Below are 20,429 nucleotides of genomic sequence, written 5' to 3'. Positions count from 1 at the left end.
TGACAGTGCCTAAGAGCCTGCTCAGATGGTAACAGAAAATGACTGTGCAGAGCTCTGCCTTCCCCCAGAGCCGTGCTGACTGCCTGCTGCTGCAAGGACATGGGAATCCTTTTAGCCCACTGCTAGATAAAACCTGCAATATTTAAGACCCACTCAGGTGCTGCAAGCTCTGAGCTGTGGTGGGCTGTGCTGCTGTGGGATGATGCAGCTCCACTGACACCAGCCCAGGGCTCTAGGGGATTGGAACAGGGCTCTGCTGATTTACAGGAGAATCTGGCTGTGGAAGCTCACAAACCAAACCTCTGTGATCTCTTATAAACATGCCTGGTTAGGGCACAGCTCAACCTGAAATCAAGCTGTGGTGGTGCTCGCAGGGGTCTTAGGATGAGGGAAGAGATGAGGATCTGACTCCATGTTTCAGAAGGGTTGATTTATTATTTTATTATATATATTGCATTAAAACTATACTAAAAAGAATAAACTAGAAGGCCAGCGAAGAATAGAAAAAGAAAGAATGATAACAAAGCCTTGTGACTGACTGAGACAGTCTGGACAGCTGACTGTGATTGGCCATTAATTAGAAACAACCACATAAGACCAATCCCAGATGCACCTGTTGCATTCCACAGCAGCAGATAATCATTGTTTGCATTTTGTTCCTGAGGCCTCACAGCTTCTCAGGAGAAAACAATCCTAAGGAAAGAATTTTTCAGAAAATATCATGGCTACATTAAACCATTGAGAAATACTGAAACCACAGCTCTTGCTAATCATCACTGTAATTAGGATTTCTGTTGCTTTGCTTTGCTCTGCTGCAAGGCCCTTGGAGCATTATGGTAACTTATGGTGACATAAAACCCAGATTTACTGTTATTTGCTGTAAACATTGGAGCACAACAGAAAAGAACCTCAAAATATTAATCTGTGCTGTAGCATAAAACATACATGCAAGTCACAACAATTAGCAATAATTTTTCACTCTGTGCTACATTTAATTTTAAAGAGGCCAAACTATTGGACAAAATACTACCAGAGCATGTACTGTGGATTTTTCCTGCAATAGCTGCCTTCTGTTCCAAGGAGCAGCAGCTCCTCCTCTCCCAAACCAGCATGGGCAGACCTCATGTCTGTACATGAATCTGGGGAAGGAGAGGACTGCCTGAGATAAAATCTTGTCTTGGTGGGTCTTCTGAAGACCTCAGCAGCATCTTTCTTGCATGCAGGATCTGCTCCTGGAACTGATGTGAGCATTGTCCTCTTTCTGGGCTGGCAGTTTCTCCCCAGAACTGAGATAGAAGGAATCAGGGCTGGCATTGTTGTCTTGAGATAACATCATTTGAGCTGAACCTTGCTGCCTTCAGACCACGAGATTCTCTTGAGATAAATCACTTTAAGCAATATTGGTTCGCAAATTTTGTCTTTTCAGTCATAAAATATCTTTTTTATAGTACTACATCATGATCTTATTGAAACATTTTTTCTTTCCAAAAACCTACCCTACCCACTCCTTTTTCTTTCCTAACCTGAAATATCAGTGCTTTGTAAAATATTATACAAAAATATGGATATTTGGAAAATACCTATTTTAAGCCTATTGTGTATTGCAAATTTACTTAGAATGAACTTAAATAGTTTCCTAGCTCTGATGACTGGAGCAGTGTAGTGATACACCACGTGGTGTGGCTATGCACTGTCTGGAGCTTGATTGAAAATGTGATTCCTGGATCACAGATCTTGTTGCAGCTTTGAAAGAGGGTCCAGCCTGAGCAGTGGTTTCCTCTGGCTTTTGAGAGCTGCATTAGCTGGGGTTGGAGCCACTGTGGATTTCTGGCACTGATGAAGGGCTCTACAGTTTGAAATGTTTCCTGTAAACTAGAAGACTGTCTAGCCTGTGGGCTTGGCTTGGGTGCAGCTCACCCCAATAACTATTTATTGGATACAATATTTAGATCAGCTAAGGAAGGTCTGCTCCAGTTCAGAAATATAAAATAATTCAGAAGGAGTGAAGGAGGAAATTTTCTTTCTTTTTTCCTTTCCTATATGAGAATTGTATTAACATCAAATTATCTAGGAGTTTTTATTAGATTATCCTGATTTCTGTGGGTCTGAGAATCCCATCAAGCTTGTTTTTTCCCATTTTCAAAGTGTCTTCTCCCTCTACCCAACATTATTTTTGTGTGCAGCAGTCCTTTAGTTCCATCTCTCACACAAGGAATGAAGTGGGGTCTGATGTGCAGCCAGCTGCCTTCCCTCATTGCATGAGTCTGGCCCTTGGGAACTCACAGTCCCAATCTTCTGAGCCTGGCCTAAAACCCCAAACCTGGCAGATGTGAGAATGCTGCCAGAGACTTTAAACACACAGGGGCCCCTCTCTTGGCAAGGTGACTGGCACAGGGACAAACCGGGATTCTGGGGAGATCAGATGAGGACAGACAGCATCCTCTGAGCTCCAAGGGTTAACAGGAGATTGCTGCTTCTCTTCCTTTGCCTTTGCTGGGATCATGATTTATATATTTGAGAGCAGGGGTGATTAATAATCCACAAGCCCTCAGCCTGCCAGGAGAGCCCAGGCACTTAGCGCACCACAGAGAGCCAGGGTGCAAACGGGGAGGGATGATTAACAGCACTAACATTTACCCTCCTCCCCAGAGAACCCAAGAGCAGCATCAACGGTCCCTTGCACTGCCTGGCTCCCTTTTGGCTCCCACCTAAAGCCTCCTGTAGCAAAAGGTTGTGGCTAAAAGTCAGTGCAGTGCAGGCACCATGGTGATGAGTCTGGCTTAGTCACCTGGAAAGATAAATACAGTTGTCATGCCATTCCTGGAGCTGGATATAAATGTCTCCATTCCATCTGCACTGTTATTCTGGAGATAAGAAAAGCTGGCCATGGAGTCCTCACTGACCTCAGAAGTCAATTAAAGCACAGAAGGAATTCATTTGCTATTTATCAGCTTGGACCTCAATGCTGTCCCTCCTCAGCACTGGGATAAGAGCAGAGGGAGGACAATGTGGCCAAAGAGAGGAGCAGATCCAGGAAGGTAAATTGGAGGGAATTTGTCTCTGGGGAAATGGCACATTGAATACTGAGTTGCATCAGTTCCTGATATCTTTGACTTCATACAGACAAATCACTGCCAGCTTTGTTCTGTGGTTCCTGGTGAAAAAGAAAGGATCTGCTTAATTCATAAAATCCTTCGGAGGTCAGAAAGTGTTTTTCTTTCCACTGTGTTTTTCAATGCTGCAGGGGGGCAGATTAGGTTTCTTAAATACAAAGAGGCAACCTAACAAGGTCCTGTCTCTGTGCTGATACAAAAGGGAGGATGGGAAGTCCTGGTAAGCAAGCAAAACATATACAGAAGAAAATCCAAATGGAGATGTGGCAGCTCAGCTGTCCTTTCTTCCAGTGATGGAATTAAACATGAGAAGGTGTAATTTGCAGCCTCACACAGAAAAGAGTAATGTTACTTTTCTAGTGCTAATCCACATCAGCAGCAAAATGAGTAGACTGGAACACTGGTAAGGGTTGTCTGACCTACTTATTTTCAAATGGTACAAACAACCCTGTTTAATGAGATAGAATGGCAGAGCAGGACCTCAGAGGGGATTCTGAATCCCTTCCCTTCCCACCAGGGTCTGCAGGACCTGCAAGCTTCAGTCTCCTGCCAGCTCTCACTGCAGCATCCATGGGGACAGAATGCCCAAACATGTGTGTGCTGCTTCCATGGGAGGGCAGGGGACAGCAGAGATGCAACTCCTGCAGCAGCACCCATGTGCAGTGATGAGTTTTCTGCACTGAAAGTGTGAGCAGGGCCCAAAGCAATACTGTCTCTTGTTTTAATCAAATGTGAACCCTCCCCAAGTACAGGCAGGTTTTGTCCTGGCATATTCTTTGATGATCCTCAAGTGGGAGTGTTTTAAGATAAGATTTTCTTAGTAAAACAAAGGAAAAAAATTCTGTTTGTGTTATTTCAGCAGGCACCTCAGTCTGCAGAGCTGCTTCACTTTCTTGGCAGCAGCTCCTCCCCAGACCCTGTCCCTGCTGCACCCCCCAAAATGCTCACACTCTGCTGTTAGCCTTAAGAAACTGGTTAGATCTGCCTGAAAACATCCTCTGACACTGCTTTTAGCAACAAACTGGACTTCCTGTCAAGCTAAACTTTTCTCAAAAAGTCCCTACTTTCTCCTTTACTCACCTCTTTTAAGTCAGATAACTGGAAATAACATTTTATTTAGAAATATTGAAAGGCTGTCATGGGATTTTTATTTCCCAGATGGACTGGCTGTTCCCTCCTGCACCACCAACAGCTGTCTCCTCACCCTGGAGAATATTTTGCAGTGTGTGATGGGGATGGAAGATGACAGGGTACATGGCTTCTGGAGAAACCTGGAGCACAGGAACTCTACTCAAAGGAGGTTCTGTGGTACTACTTCAGTAGCAATATTGAACTTTTTACTTTTTATTTTCCATAATCATCTTCAAGTTTGGGGGTTTTTTCACTGTAAAGCAGCTTAGGTCTAATGTCAGACATGCTGCACACATATTTGTTCTGGCATGCCAGCCAAGCTGAGCAGTGAAGTTGATTTTCTGCTGGACAGCCACTGAGCTGCACAGCTCTGGGAGAAGGAGCTGCAGAGCAAGTGGAGCCAGATGGGTTATAAAAAAGGGAGGTGTGCATCACTCCAATTTTGTTCCTTAGGATGGCTTCACTGACCCCTGCCTCTGAACAAGTCCTTCCTACAGCTCTCTTAGCTGCATTTTTGCTCTGTTTTTTGGGGACACCAGATAAACATCCTTTGTGTGAGGTTATGTGGGTTGCAGTGCAGCCATTGTTACTGAGACTAATCCTGGAGGCCATCAGGATGGTTTCTTTGGCTGCACAATTGCATTTCACCAAGTACCATATGGTGGGCTAGTCCTTCCACCAAGCTGTTAATGAAAAGGCTGAACCAAGCCGTGGCCAACACTGGCATAAATGTCTCTTAGGATGATGACTGGAATGATCTGCTATCTCTCAATACCCTCCTCCTCCTCCTAGAAATCACCTGAAAGTCTCGTTGAGATAATCAGCACAATGCAAAGGGGTGAAAATGTTCTGCTAGAGAGCAACAGTGCTCAAAGGCAGGGCCAGGTCCTCCAAAAATGACTGGAGGATTGGAAACATGGATTTGTGTTTCCTGCAAAAGGAAGGACAAGGTGGCACTGCTGACCCTCTGCAGGACGGAGGGAACCGCACAAACAAAACATAGCAGCATGTCAGGATGCTGGGCAGCTTCATCTTCCAAGAGATTTCATGGACATGCAGCCCCTGCCTGGAAAACTGCATCCAGCTCTGATGCATGACAGAGAACAGCACAGGTCTGGGGTGGCTCAGGTCACTGGGGTAAATCTCATCTAACTGCAGAGTTTGTGGTGAAAATGAGACCAGCATGTGGCCAGCAATTCCATAGCAAGGAAATATTCCAATCAATCAATTCTGTTTGCTTATCCCTCTGCCCTGTTTCACTTCTACTTTTCCTGTCCCTCTTTATTCTCTGCCCCCTCCTTGCAGACCTGACTGCTTTCATTACAGGGTTGAAGGGCAGTGCCAAGTGAGCGCATTAATCTCACACATTTTCATGAATATCAATTACAAGCTGGATGCCAGAAGATTTTTCTTATTTTCATCAGAGTGGAGACCCAATTCTATGCACAAATCCTGTCTCAGGTAAAATCTGGGGGTGTTTCTTCCAAAGTCAAGCCTGCCATTTCTTTTTCCCATTCCCTCCCTCCATGCTGATAGCCCTTTGCTTTTTTCCTGTAGCACCTATATATACAATGGTTATCAGGAAAAGCCATTCCCCTTTCTGCCCTTGAAAGGCAATATCCACACAGGCTCTCAGGCAGAATTTGGAGTGCAGAATCTCTGCCATTCAATTACCATGGAGCTTATCTCTTTCATGTGTTACTAGATATTGTATTTTTTTTTTCTATCCAGCAAGACTGAAATTTAAAAGGACAGAAGAATTTCTAGTGCTTGAGATGGAGGAATATGTCTGGTGTTGAAATGAACAGAGTTTATGGGCTGCTTGGAAATAGGACTATTTCTGAGGAAATAATTGTGTTTCTTATTTTTGCACTTGCACACGACAACAAAAGGTCAAAATCATATAGAAAACTTTACAGCTATTCTTTTCTACACATGAAACCTCCTTTTTCATTCCCAGAGTCCATTTTACTCATGGTACAGGAAGCTCTGGCTGCATGGCCGTGAAGCAAGGCCAGACAGAGCTGCCTGCAAGTCAGCAATGTACTCTTTATTTGAATTACAGAAATGCCAGTGAACTTTACTTATAGGTTAGCATTCCACCTTGCTGGCTGCTCTGCAGAAACCCAGCAAGAAAGCAAACCCACCCCAAAGGGGTTTTGGTTGGAGGCAGAGGTTTGTCAGGCGCCGCTGCTGAGAGCAGGATGTCACAGGCCAAAGGCTTCAGTTTCTCCTGTCTCATCTTTCCCCTTTTTCCTGACCCAAAGGAGCAGCTCTCCCTGGCACCCCCAGCCCTGAAACTGCTCCCTGGGGAGGGCACCGAGGGCTCAGGGCTGCCCTGGTGAGCAAACCAGCAGGGCTGGCATATTCCCTGCTCGAGGGATTGATCCCGCTGATGCTGAGAGCTGTGTCCCCAGAGACTGTGATCTCACCCAGCCACAGCATCTTCCAGACAGCTCCTAAAATGGCTGGGAGTGTCTGTGTGTGACAGTGGTCACAAGGGTTCTTGGATGAGGGAAGAGATGAGAATGTTGACTCCATGTTCAGAAGGCTTATTTTATTTTATATATATTTATATATATATATATATATATATATATATATATATAACATTATAACTATACTAAAAAGAAATAGAAGGAAAGGTTTCCTCAGAAGGTTAAGCTAAGAATGGAAAAGAATGGATAAAAAAGATCTGTGGCTCGGACAGAGAGTCCAAGCTATCTGGTCTGTGGTTGGCCTTTAATTGTAAATATTCGAGATGGCCCAATCAAAAACACACTTGATGCATTCCACGGCAGCAGATAACCATTGTTTACATCTTGTTGCTGAAACTTCTCAGCTTCAGCAGGAAAAATCCTAAGAAAGGATTTTCATAGAAAGATGTCTGCAACATCTGTGGCATGCACACAGCTGGAAAAAGGGGGAAATGCACCATATAAAATACATCTATTAATTTTTGGTCGAGATATGACAGCCTACCATGAAGTTTTATAGCTATAGATAGTAACAGGAGCAGTGACCTTTAATTAGAGTGAGATAATGGGCACTGCTCTAACACAGAAACAGCTAAAAATAAAAGCCAGTGTAAAAATATAAAGTATCTCAGAATGTGATCACATTTTCCACTAATGGAAAACATAGCTCAGCTCGCTGTATCACTGAAAAATGTTTTCTTTCACAGACACTAAGGTTACATTTAGATTCTGAGTTGGTGTGGTTTAATTCAAAGTACCATATTAGACTGGTAAATTTAGAGTAACCAGAAAACTGAGTGGATATTCCCACTTTGCTTTAAGCTGGAGTTATTAAATTTTGGTTGAGTTTAATTTGATTTAGTTTGAGTTTAAAGTAAATGAAAACCCCCGATATAAAATTAAATTCACCACCTGTAAATTAAAACAAGAGAGATTTTTCAATGCTTTTGCTTTAGAAAGGTATCCAGTGCTGGAGATGCGTAGGGAGAAATGGTGCTGAGCCCTGATAATCCACTCTGTGTGTGTTTCTGGGGGGATATTTCAGATTAATTTGGTCCTGAGAGCTGAGTGCCTCTAAGGGCTGGGGCATTACTGCAGGTGGTTTAGCTCCATCTGAGAGGAACCCAGAGCAGGTGCTGCCAGAAACCTTCCTGGACACTAAAAGATGGGAATGGTCAGGATGGCCGGCTTGAAAGCACATTCCTGACCTGGACTGAGATGTAGGTGTGGTTGTCCCCTGGCTCCCTGAATGGCTTTGGATGGCTTGGTGCATGTTTGTGTGGCAGGAGACAGCTCCCAAAGCCTCAGTGGGACCCAGTCTGTGAAATGGCTGCTGCTGGGACCCCACGTGAGCAGAAATACCTGTGAGCTCACCAGGCAGCACATTCAATTTCCTTCCTCAAGGAAGAACTTTTCTAGCATTCTATTTCTAGTATTTTCTAGTATTTCTTCTGGGAATTGAAAAGAATTTGATTTGCTCTTCACATATGCCAATCTGCAGCTGGATCTGCTAACACACAGAATGTGGCTTCATTTTTCTCTGAGTTAAACTGGCCCACTGGAATTAAACTTATCTTTCCTCAAGGTAGGAAAGAACTGTTTACAACCCAAACTGCCTCAAAATGATACAGCCTGTGGCTCTCAGCTTAGAAATTAACTATTATAAGAATTTGGGCATCTAGCTTCTTGTGTGAATTTGGGCATTTATCTTCCTTTATTAATGAAAATTTTCCACTTCCCAGGTTTTGCTGACAAACTTCCTGCACCCATTCAGATAATGTGATTTGTGAACTGCCTTGAAATGCCCCAACAATTACAAGCTGTGAATAGCAGCTCTATTAATATGCAAGTCAGAGCTGCCATTATGGCACAAATTATAGAGAGAGCTGGAAAACATTTCAAGAGTTGACTTGTGAGCATTGAGAAGCAATCACAGCCCACCCCTGCCCCAGCACATATCCTTCCACAACAGGATCTTCCCTGTATCTGTTGACAAACTTTGGCTAATGTTTCTGCTCTCTGAAAGGTTTTCTGCCAATACAGCAACATATTGCAGATAAAACCTAATGAGCTGAGTTTAACAAAAAAATGCCATGTGGCTTCCTTACAGTGATGCCCATCTGTCGGCTCAGCGAAGCAGCAGCGTGCTGCAGCTGTACTCCTTTGCTTTTTATCAAATCAAAATAAAGCTGTGCACCCCAGAGTCAGGTATGATAAACAGGCCAGCAAATTGCCTTACATGGGTATCACACAGCTCCTTATCTGCCTCACTTTTCAGAGCAGCAGAAGCAGATGGCTCCTAACGGTGGGTGAAATTTTCTCCGTTATGTTTTTTGGCATGGAGCTGGAGGGATGTGGTCCAGAAGTCCACCACCAAAACAACAGATATTTAAATTGGACTGGGACTGAGATTACAGCTTGCAAACAGAACTTTTGAAATTGAAGCAGATTTCATTAATGGCAAACAAAATGCCTATTTAGAGTGGGTCTGGTGGAACAAAACGGACACAAAACAATTAAAAAGAAAAAAAAAAAGAGCCTTTCTGAGCAGCCTCACAGAACAATGAGGGGGTTGGCCTTCCTCCAGCCTCCCTCCTGGTTGGTGCAAGAGATCTGCCCTTTCCATACCCCCCTTATCTGCCACAGGGGCAGTGGGAATAGGGAAGAGATCCCTGGCTGGTGGCTGGGGGCATTGTCACCCATCAGTCCTCTCTGTGGCCAGGGGTGCAGGGAAATAATTTCTGCTGTGGCTGGAACTTGGGTCATTAAGAGGGCTTGGGGATATGGAGCATCTGTCTGTGACAGAAATCCCTGCTGAGAGCAGGATGTCATGGGCTAAAGGCTTCAGTTCCTCCTGTCTCATCTTTTCCCTTTTTGCTGACATTTTTGAGACCAATCTGAAGTTTGAAATGAGTTTGCTCTTCCTTTAACTGGCTGCTAAACAAATTTTTGGGCTTTTGTCTCATTTGTGGCTTTGGCATCAGTTCCAGGTTTGGGGGACAGTCAAAAAGGGTCTAGATTCAGTGTAGAGGCAGTTCTTGCTTGGCTAATTTGGAATGGAGAGTCTCTCTTTTTTGTAGGTGAGTTTTGAGTCCAGCTGGTTTTAAATCTCAAAGCTGAATGTGAAATCTGTTTTTTTGCTGCCAAGGTGTATGTGAGCCCCTTCTATTGCTGGGAACTTGAATGAGGTTTTGCTGTGACCAAGAGAAACACATGAAATAGAGCAGATTGAAATACTTTAAAAATGTGACTGCTGATGAACTCCTCTAGCACATTTAGGTTTTTAGTGAATTTAGAGTTCCCTGAACATTTGTGTTGTGTGTGTGTGTGTGCTGGTGTCTCCATGAGCTGTCACCCTGCAGCTGTACCAACATTTCAAAGGCTAAACCTGGGGCTGCTCAGTTGTCTGCACTCCAGTGAGACAGAAAATAAAAATGTCATATGTAGAAAACCAACAGAACAGAAACAGAACTGGCACCTTTTTCCCCTGGGTCATTAAAAATTATCTGAATCTACCACACTTCTGAAGAGCAGTTTGTTTGTATTCAAGGGTATTTGCATGTAGGTAGATGGTTCATTTTAGGCACAGATATCTGGAAAATCTGTCCTCTTTTCCCTCAATGTGCCTCAGGAAAAGATGCTTCTGCTGAACATGAATGAAACAGTATTAAATAAACTGCAGAGATCCTGAAGATTGGTACTGAGACAAAACCCAAAAATGTTTAATTTTTGTGCATAAGATATTGCAGGATTGTGATTGCTGTGAATTGTGGTAATTTCTTTTTGTGTGCATGTGATGGTGAAGGGTGTATCCACCTCAAGCAGCTGAGGCAGGATGAGCATATGATCAATGCCAGAGCCAGGCAGCTCTAATTCACATTGTTCCTCTTCATTGTGTCATGTCTGCATCCTGCAGATATAACAAAATGAGAGGTGCTTGTCTTGGAAAGGGTGTCAGGACCAGCATGGCAAAGGATGAGTTATGTACAGTGCCATGGCATCTAAATGTGGACAAATGGAATTTTCTTGTTTGGGAAGTGGTGACAAATGCCATGTTGAGCTAGCTTTGCTTGGGCAGGGCTGTACAGTGGTAGGCAAAGTTTGCTGGGAAGTGTTTTGGGGAATCTATACTCTGGAAGTGAAATCTATACATTGGCCATTGCATCTGCTGTCCCCTGATTTGCAGAAGCAAGCTCAGCTTAGCTCAGTGCTTTTTCACCACTGTTTCAAATTCTGCCCCATCTCCTAAATTCCTAACTCCCATTCCACTTGCAAGCAGTAAACTGGATGCACATCCCTCCTAAACAGAATGGGCAATGTTACAGGTGCTGGAATTTGCCTAAAAGCATGTTGTATAATTTGACTTTCCTCCTGGTGTTTTATTCATGGCTGCATTTCTTCCTTTCAGCCAAGCTGCAGATGAGAGGAAGAATGAACAAGATGGTTGAGTTAAATATAGCACAGGGTTGGAGCATAACAGACTGTCCAGGGCTCCAGTCATAAAAGAAGAAAGAAATTACTTCAGAGAGCATTAAGCACTCTCTTGCTATAGAAGTTGTACATGATGTCAAAGAGTGGAGAGTGCTGAACAGCATGCTAGGAAAGGGAAAATCCTGGGATGCTGACCCAGAACATTAACACGCTGCTCAGTGGTTAGCTCAAAATGGAAGAGGAGTTTCACTGCTCTGTTCCCTGAGCTGGTGACAGCTGTGACAAAGCCAAGCCATGGAGTTACAGCTCCAGCCTCATCCTCAGTGTGTATGTGTGTGCCTGTGGGTAAGGAAAGTCATGGTTTTGTACATGTGGTGCCCTGGAGTGAGTGAGCTGCAGGCTGGACACTGAGCACTGCACTAGAGCAAGAAACTTGGCCAGGCCCCTTCCCAGCCTGTGAATCTCTGCTCACACTTCCAGGATTAACCCTCTCATGCCAGCTCTGTACCTCACAATGCTAGGAGGCATGAGAAATTGATTGCTGGAAGCATAGGATTCAACACAACCCTCGTGGCAGGGAGAAATGACGAGGAGGACTACATTGATATCAGAAGGCCAATTTTATTATTATACTATATTATTCTCTACTATATTACACTACATCTAAACTGAATCTGCCAAGCACTCAACTCAACTCAAGTGCCCGGAATCTCATGACTGTCAGCCCACAGTCCCAACACATACATGGGTTCAATTGGTCAGTGAATCAAAACACTCACACCAGAATCCAATCACCAATTCTCTTCAGGTAAACAATCTTCCACAATGCATTCCACTTGTGAACAGCACAGGAGCAGTAAATGATATAAGAATTGGTTTTTCTTTCTCTGAGGTTCAGAGAATGTGAATCCCAGAAATATTCTTGGGAAGTTGTGCCTGGCTTTTCTCTGTGAGGAGAAATGTGGCTACACTGGATGTACAAATGTGGCCCTGAGCTGGAGGAATGTGTCTGGATGCTGCCTCTCTGGAGGCAGAGGTCTGCAGACAGCCTGGACACACGCTGTCCATGGGCTGTGGCCAATCTGTGTGGCCACCTCAGCTTGTGTTGCTCACAGAGCTGGGTCACCCCTCCCCAGCCACGCTGGCAATATTCAACCTTCCAAACACAAAAATAGCAGCTGGGCTGCCCCAAAGCTTCTTGCAGGGCACAGGAGGCAGAGCTGGGTCTGGAGCTGGCCCTGGCAGGTGCGGTGGCTGTGTCTGATGGGTGCCACATCTCTGTCCCCGAGCATCCCCTCCCTGGCCACAGCAGCACTGAGGCTGCCTTCAGGACTCTGGCAGGGGATGTGGGACCCTGCAGCTCTGCAAAAACCTGTCATTGTGCAGGTGCTTTGTCTCCTGAAACTGTGGGTAGAAAACCACACAAACCAGGGGTGCCATTGGTTCTGCTGGGAGCTGTGCAGCTGTGAGGGATGTGATGTGGTGGGGGCAGGAGGTGCTCCTCAGGATTTCTGGGTTAGTGCTGGAGATCTTCCTCAGTGGCCAACTGTGAGAAAACAGTGGAAATAGTTTCCAAACCCTTGCAAATGAAACAAACCTGGGCTTTGGAGAGGTGACAGGAACTCTTGTGTTTTTTGGTTGAACAAAGGGTGTGGGGCTGAAGCAGGAGCGGAGTGAGTTCTCTTTTCCTACGTGGTGGGAAGCTTTGCTTTGTTTTTAGTATCACAGTTAAATTGTGCTCTGATGAATGCAAGAGGGCCCCCATGGTGAAAATCAAACTGTCCCTTCCCCACCATGCTGACAGGTGCTGTGTAGAGGCTCAGAATTTTACATTGCAGAGACATTCTGGGAATTGGGTAGCTGCAGAGAGGAAAATGTTAGATCAGCAAGGAATCTGCTCACTCTGCTGCCTCCTCCTCTCTCTGCATGAATACAAGAGCCCCTTCTGTGAAAAGAGGATTTAAAGAAAATTGGACATCAAAAGCAGAGCCATTCACCTGCTATCATTTGTTTATTAAACAACCTCATAATGGTGATGATTAGGAAAATATTTCATTGAAATTCATCCAATACCTTTCTCTGCAAAGAAATTGCTATAGTAAAATGCTACTTATGCTGAACAAATAATAAAAACCATCACAGGACCTATTGAACAATTTACCCCACACATCCACAAGCTCCTAGAAAACAATTCCCGTTCAATATCTGCCATTTATAGGGAGAAAGAAATGCTGGACACTGGTTTAATTTCAGTTTGTATATCTCCAGATCTATAGAAAAGGCATTTGCCCACTGAGTTTTGTGCCTTTTATTAGGAATTACTTACTGAAAAAGAATGTGTCTCACTTTGAGTGATCCTGAGCACTAGGAATGGATGAAGAATTGATTTTTTGGTTTGCTGAGTGAACCAGGAATTTGTGAGGAAAATGCTTGTGGGTTGATCGCCCCCAACTTTTTTCATCTTCCCACAGAAGTGTAAAATAAAAAAAGCTAAAAAGGATTGCGTTGGCCCAAGCACTTCTTTGACACAGAACACAATATGTTGTTCAGAAAATGTGAAAGGCCTGGAATGCTTTTAGCAGAAAAAAAAACCCCAAAAACCATGCCAGCTTCTAGTGCTGGGAATGAGTAAGGTCAGATCCCCTGTTCTCTTCATTCTGAACCTCTTGTGTTGGAGCAAACCAGCAGCACCTTCAAACAAAACAAGAAACTACTTTATAGTGCAATAAAGAGAGTTGCTTGTGCCTGTCTGTAGTGATCCACCTGAATTTTACAAAGGAGCAGTAGTGTCAGCAACAACAAAACCCCTTTGCCAGAATTTTCAGTGGCAAAAGCTTTGACAAAAATGGAAATTGCACCAATAATACCTTTTATTTTCAGATTGCTTCAGTTTTTATTTGAGAAAAAATATGGAAAAAGTGTCTTGCAGCTACTAAACCCTAGGCTTTTGTGCTTTAAATTAAGGGAAAAAAGAGCAATCTTTGAGTTTTTCAGTGCAACTTCAAAAATGCTCAAACATTTTTAAACAGAGAAGGGAAAAACCTTTGACTTGTTCTCAAGATCTTCTCTAAACCAAGTCACATCTCTGCAGCTTCTTAAATGCACTGTGGTCACAGACCCCAGCTTCTTGTGGGCTTGTACTCACAGAATTAATCACCAGGCTTTTATTTGCTTTCAGCTTAGAAAGGGTGATATAACTGCACATGAAGCTTTTGTACCCACTCTCAGATGAGCTGGAACGTTTTATAACACTTTCTGGTCTATTTTCCAGCCCTGCAACAAATAAATAAACTCTTTGATGTTACCAGCTGAAAGCCTAATTGTTCCTGTAATGATTCTTTGTTAAGTTACCTCTTTGCTCCTTGCCTGTGAAGATGTTTTCCACTGCCTGGGTTCAGGATGTTCTCTGAAAGGCCATTACGTGATGCAATTATGTGACACATTACAGGAGATTTTTCATGAAAGACTTTGGAAACTTTGAATCTTGGTTATTAAAAGATGAGGTGTTGCAAAGGAGTATCTTGAAAGCCAAGCAAGATGGATTTGGGAGTTTCAGTGGAATTAAGCTGCTCTATTTTAAGAGCTGTCCATTCTGGTAATTTTGGGGAGGGGGATGCTGTTAATTGGAGAGGCATGAATAGAGAATGGCTTTCTTTAAAGAGCAAACCACCCAAAAGGGGAAGTTTTCTGCAGGGAAATGATCTTTTACATAGTCCAAGACGTTTCTGGATGGGTCCAACCTGGGCCCCACTCAGCTCCTGAACCTTGGAGAATCAGACAGCCCTAAAAGCTCTGGCTTGCTTAGCATCAAGACATGACCTCTCCATGTCCATTTTCCCTCTGCAGAGCACAGGAGGTGTAATTTCCCCCCTCTAATTCACAGGGACTGCTCACTGAGTTCTGCCATGTTATTCCAACAACAGCAGATTTGCCACCTCGGCTCTTTCCAACAATTTAATTTCTTTTTCTCAGGTCTTCCTTCTTCCCCAAAGCTGGTTCCTCAAAGCTGTGTTTGTTTAGCCCAATTAATACACCTCTGACACAGAAGTGGCCATTTTATGATCTTATTAATGCTGTTCCATTTGCAGAGAGAATCTTGTTTCATTTCAAACTCATAGGTCAAATTTTCTAGTTCCTCTTTATTTATTTGTTTATTATGTGGAAAACTGCAATATTCAGCTCTGGGCTATTCTCTACCTTTTGTCCCACCCTTTCATAATTGATTAAAGCTATGTGATTCTTCCTATTGCTCCTTGATGTGTTCTCCTGTGTTTGCACTTCCTTTGTTAGTGTTGGAACATGAAGGAACACAATGAAACACTAAATAATATGAGGTCAATGGAATTGTTAGAAGGTAAGCAGAGAAAATGAGTGTAAAGGATCAGAGCCTGGGAACTGACAGAGCTTTTAGGCATTGGGGGAGTGTGGCCTTGTGACAGACTTAATTAGTTTAAGGAAAGAGTTTGATCAATTTATGTGCCATTTTTCGCAGAAGAGCTGCATGTGATGGCAGGAGTGAGCCTTAGCAAGCTGGAAGGTCTCTTCCAGCCCTAACAGTTCTTCCTTAGGGAGGAAACATCCAGTTCCCTGTCTGACCCACTCCTGCTTGCTTTCCTTGCCTCAAAAAGCTCTGTTTCCATGCTGGGGGAGCAGGGGGTCAGCAGCATAGGTGGACATGTCCCTCTTTGAGGAGGCATTTTTGGGCCAGGGAGAGGTGGAAGCTTGGCAGGATGGTCTGTGGAGCTGCTTGAAGTACCAAGAGGTTCCTGTTCTGGGGGGAAGTGCCAGAAAATGCTGGCTGTTCTGGAGAAAAGTCTCTAAATAGGAATCAGAGTGGGCAGGTTGAGTTACAACCTTTTCAGGTTTAGGATCTGTGCTGAACAATAGACCAGGCTGCTAATGAAAATGAGCCGTTCCCTCCAGGTTAGGCTTTGCAAGCAAACATTCAGCTTGGTTTGTTAACAGCTCACAGTGCCTCAGGGAGTGCAGAGCAGCTCAGTTCTCTGAAGGCAAGGAAGAGCAGGACGGAGTACAGGACATTTATCTTACAGCTTAGAACAGAGCATCATGAGTGAGAAGGGAATAAAAGCCAAGGGGTTAGTAAATTCTGGGGAGGCAATCTCCAGGCTGTTCAGCTGCCTGAGGTATATCAAATAAAGGTCTGATAGCACTTGCTCCTCCTGAACACAGCAGCTTCTCTGGCTGTTGGGAGAGCTGAGCTGATTCCAGAGTGTCACCAGAGTTGTTGTGCCTCTTGGCCCCTTCTGGCATCCCCACTCATGTTCTCATGCCTTGGCTTTGTGCTGGCTGTGCCATTGAAACCTTCTCTTGGTTTTGCCCCCAGATTTGATATCTGCCTGCTTAGAGCATGGAATCAGCTGGAGGGAGATTGGGGGTCAATCTAAGGGCCAGCCCCAAGAAAAAGGGGCAGAGTATATAGCTCTAAACTGGGGAGGAGAGGTGGAAGGAGGAGCAGGGCAGCCTGGATTTGCAGGCAGCCAATTGCTGGATCAGCTCAGCTGGCTGTGCCCTCAGCCCATGCACAGCAATTGCACCTCAGGTTTGTGGGGGTCATGCTGGAAAGGGAGCTGAGCTGGCACTGGGTGCCAGATACCCCTGGCGCTGCCCAGCTGTGCCTGTTGTTAGGATGCTAAAAGCATTTCAGCTGAAGAAGGAGGTGGTGAGGCAAGACAAAGATGTAATCCGTCGCGAAGGAGAGACCCTGCCATCTCATAGAGCATCCCTGGCATCACATGCTCTGCCAGAGACTTCAGGCTGGCCTAATTTAATCAAATATTCATGTTGTGGTTCTCCCAGCTCCGACTGTGAGAGCAGCTGACATCGATCACCAAAAGCCTTTGACAGACATAATTGCCCTTGTTGAGCTTTGCTTCTATTTCAACACCCCCTTGGCAGCATCTTTTCACACCTTCATGGATGTGCACTTTTACTGCCTTTATTTGGCTCCAGGAGCTGCTGGATTCAGGCGTCTCTCAAGAAGCCTGTGCAGGCACATGTGGATCTGGACACAGAGCACATCCCCACGGAGCCAGCATCCTTTGACAATTTGGATATGACATGCATTAACATATCATGGCATCCTTAGCACAGCTGACAAGTCTGTGGCACTTTTTAAGAGCTAAAAAAGGCATTCATGAAATCCTGCATCATATTGCTGGCTCTCTGCTATCCTGTCAGTATTGTCCTCCCTTGTTATGCAGAATCAAATTGTGTGCCTGCAGAATTTGATAAAGTCTAGCACTTCACACATCTGCAACAGGCTAACCTGATTACAATAGTTTAATTCTTCTTGATATCAATGAACTCCATACAGAGTAAGATTAATTATTGCTGTCACTTTGTCAGCTCTGTAATAAGAAAACACAGATTCTAAATGACAGATGCAAATCTGTTGGGAAGAGTCAGTTTGCCTCACCTGCTCCCCAGGGAGGGAAAAATCTGCAAGAGGTGAGCTGACCTGGCAAGGGCTGTGCAGGCTGGAGCTGGGATTATCACCTGCTCTTGGATGTGCCATGGATGTGCTTGTCAGTACCTAAACCATCCCCTGTCAGCCCACCAGAGCATCTCACAATTACATTTGCCCAGACAGCCTAATTTTATGTTCAAGTGTGTGATGGTGAGGATGGAAACTAGGTGCTGCCAAATGTTTGTCTTCAGGAGACTGTGCTATCTATTTGCCTCTCCTTATAGTGATCTTGTCTGGTCAGAGTGGGTATAAAATGCCTCCAGACAGAGCAGCAATGATTCCCACCTGCTCTGTGCTGCTATAAATGAGTGCCCAGGAAAGCTGGACTGAAAAGCTGCCTGCTGCTGCAGAGGTGACAGACATAGCTATTATTTTTGCTTTGTTATTGTGCACTGGCAGTCTCTTGCAGAAGTTATGTTGAGTTATAGATTGGTATTTAATACACCACACTCACACTGGTATGAGGGACTTCAGTTCTCTTACTGGAAGGGTAATGCTGGATGTTGGAGCATCCAAAAGCTGCTCCAACCACTCCAGGGTGTGGAAGGCTCTGAATCAGGGGGCAGTGGCCATCTCTTTACTCTCCCAGCTTCATCCTTGGGATAGGGAATGGAGCAGAGCTGGGAACAGGGAGGAAATGTGCTTGTTTTGGGGGGTGAGTTTGGTAAAGGGAAACTTCGGGGAGCACAGCTGGGAAAGGCACAGGCTAGCATTTCACAACATGAAGTGTGGCTTTCTGAATGGATCTGGTCTCTAGGCTGGTGTCTCCTCATTTGCTGGGTCTGCTGCACCTGCACAGATTTGGAGCAGATGATCCTTGCAGGTCCCTTCCAACTGAAATGTTCTATTCCATATCAATGAAGCACTAAGGATCCTTTTTTATCTTGAAGCAACAGGATGCTGCAGTCTTCCTGCCCAATGACAGCAGCAGGAGAGATGATGCATTGTGCATAATTCCTGTTTCATTTCCTCAATACACAGTGCATACATCACTGTGCTGGCAGCTGGGCCATTAAGAACTACCCAAGAGCTGCCTCCAATATATCACATACATGAAAGGATGATATTAGGAGGACTTTAATGTCATATGATGATGCCCTGGATTTGTTTGTCAGACTCCTGTTTTGGATTGGTCTGAGGTTAAAGTCTGGCTGCCACACAATGTAATTCACACTTTCTCTTCAGAGTTTACTACCTGAAGTCATGCATTTAGGGAAAGTGAATGATGATAAAGTACAGGAATATATTTAACCTTAACTGTTATTAAATGATAGCTCTTCTCACTGCTTCAGCTGTCAGTGATCAAATAGATACTTGCTAATGACTTCTGCTTTTAAATTATGTGTTGAAACTTCTGAAATTCATCAGAGGCAGTCATGCTAACATTTTTATAGCAGTAAAAAAGGACAGCCTAGGGTTGGAGAAGGGGAATAGGCACTTGCAAATCATTTAGCAGAACAAGTCACTAAAACCCCCACATTCCTGCTCAAGAGCTGTGCTTTGGGCCATGGGCCCCAGAGCTCAAGGAGGGGGTTTTAGTGAGGTGTGCCATTAGAACGAGCAGGAAGGACTGTCCTGTCACAGGATCAGTGCCAGCCAGGGTAACCTGAGCTGTTCCTTGGGTTTACAAGGGTTTTTTCTCCTCCTGTACCCATGCAGCCTTTGAGCAGCGCACTCAGGGCACGGGGATTGGGTCAGCAATGTCTCTCTGCTGCCTCCACTTCAAAGACAAATTATCTTGTGTGGGGGACAGGCAGGACTTGAACTGGCAGCACTGCTCTGCTCAAGACACCAAGGCATTAGGTGTGCTGAAGGACAGGGGTTAAATCTTTCTTGGTATTCCTCAATTGTTTCATTTTATTCTGGCATTGATGACTCTCCTGTAATCCTGTTTGTCTGCGAGCCCCAAAGCAAGTTGTCTGTCCCTGGAGCTGGCACAGGAGAGCAGGAGATGTCACTTCTGCTGGTGGCTGACAATCCTGTGCAGCTGAGACCCTCACCATGGGGTTTTTTGGAAGCTCACAGCTCTCAGACATTGCCTGAGCTTTGGCTTTACTCCTATTCATTCATAAACCAGGAGCTAACAAAACACCATTTGCACATTTTTGTTTCCTGTGTTTTTATGGTGAGGTGGAGAAAAAAAGTTCTTCTGGTGGTGGTGTTTATTCAAAAAATAGCATAATATTTTTGTTTTAAATAATTGGAATTACCCAAACCTACAAGCTTGCTCTGTCCTTTGCTAAAACTGACAGCAGCTGATTTTGTAATGAGGCTGTCTTTCAAATGTAAACCCAGTAGAGAGACCACTCATCTCATTTCTCCAAAGCTACAGAAGACTCATTTTCACTTTTGATTCAGGCTGGACTTGAATAGGTGACCTGTCTGAATGGGAAGGACTTTTCCAGTTGCTTCAATTGCTCACTTTACAGTAATTTTGATCTTGCTTCCTTTGATGTATTTCTACTGCTAACCTTTTTTTTAATGACACACAATTCAGTGTTTTTCTCAAATGCCTTGCCTTTACTGAGCAGCTCCTTGACACAAATCAGCCATTGTTGTATTAGGGAGAGGTTCAAAGCTATGCTTGATACTGCAGGGCAAGCTAATGGCTCAAAACCAGAATCACTACAAAGTGTAGGTGTCTTTATCTTTTTTCATCCTTTTATTTTTTTCCTCTCTGCTCAAAAAAAAAAAAAAAAAAAGGCACAAAATGTATGCTCAGTAGTCAAGCATGCAGGAGGGGGAGAAGGTATTTATCACAGCAGCCTGAGTGCTGGAAAGGGACCATTT

Source organism: Ammospiza caudacuta, chromosome 9 (assembly GCF_027887145.1).
Source record: "Ammospiza caudacuta isolate bAmmCau1 chromosome 9, bAmmCau1.pri, whole genome shotgun sequence".
NCBI lineage: Eukaryota > Metazoa > Chordata > Aves > Passeriformes > Passerellidae > Ammospiza > Ammospiza caudacuta.
Note: the sequence above shows the minus strand (reverse complement) of the source record.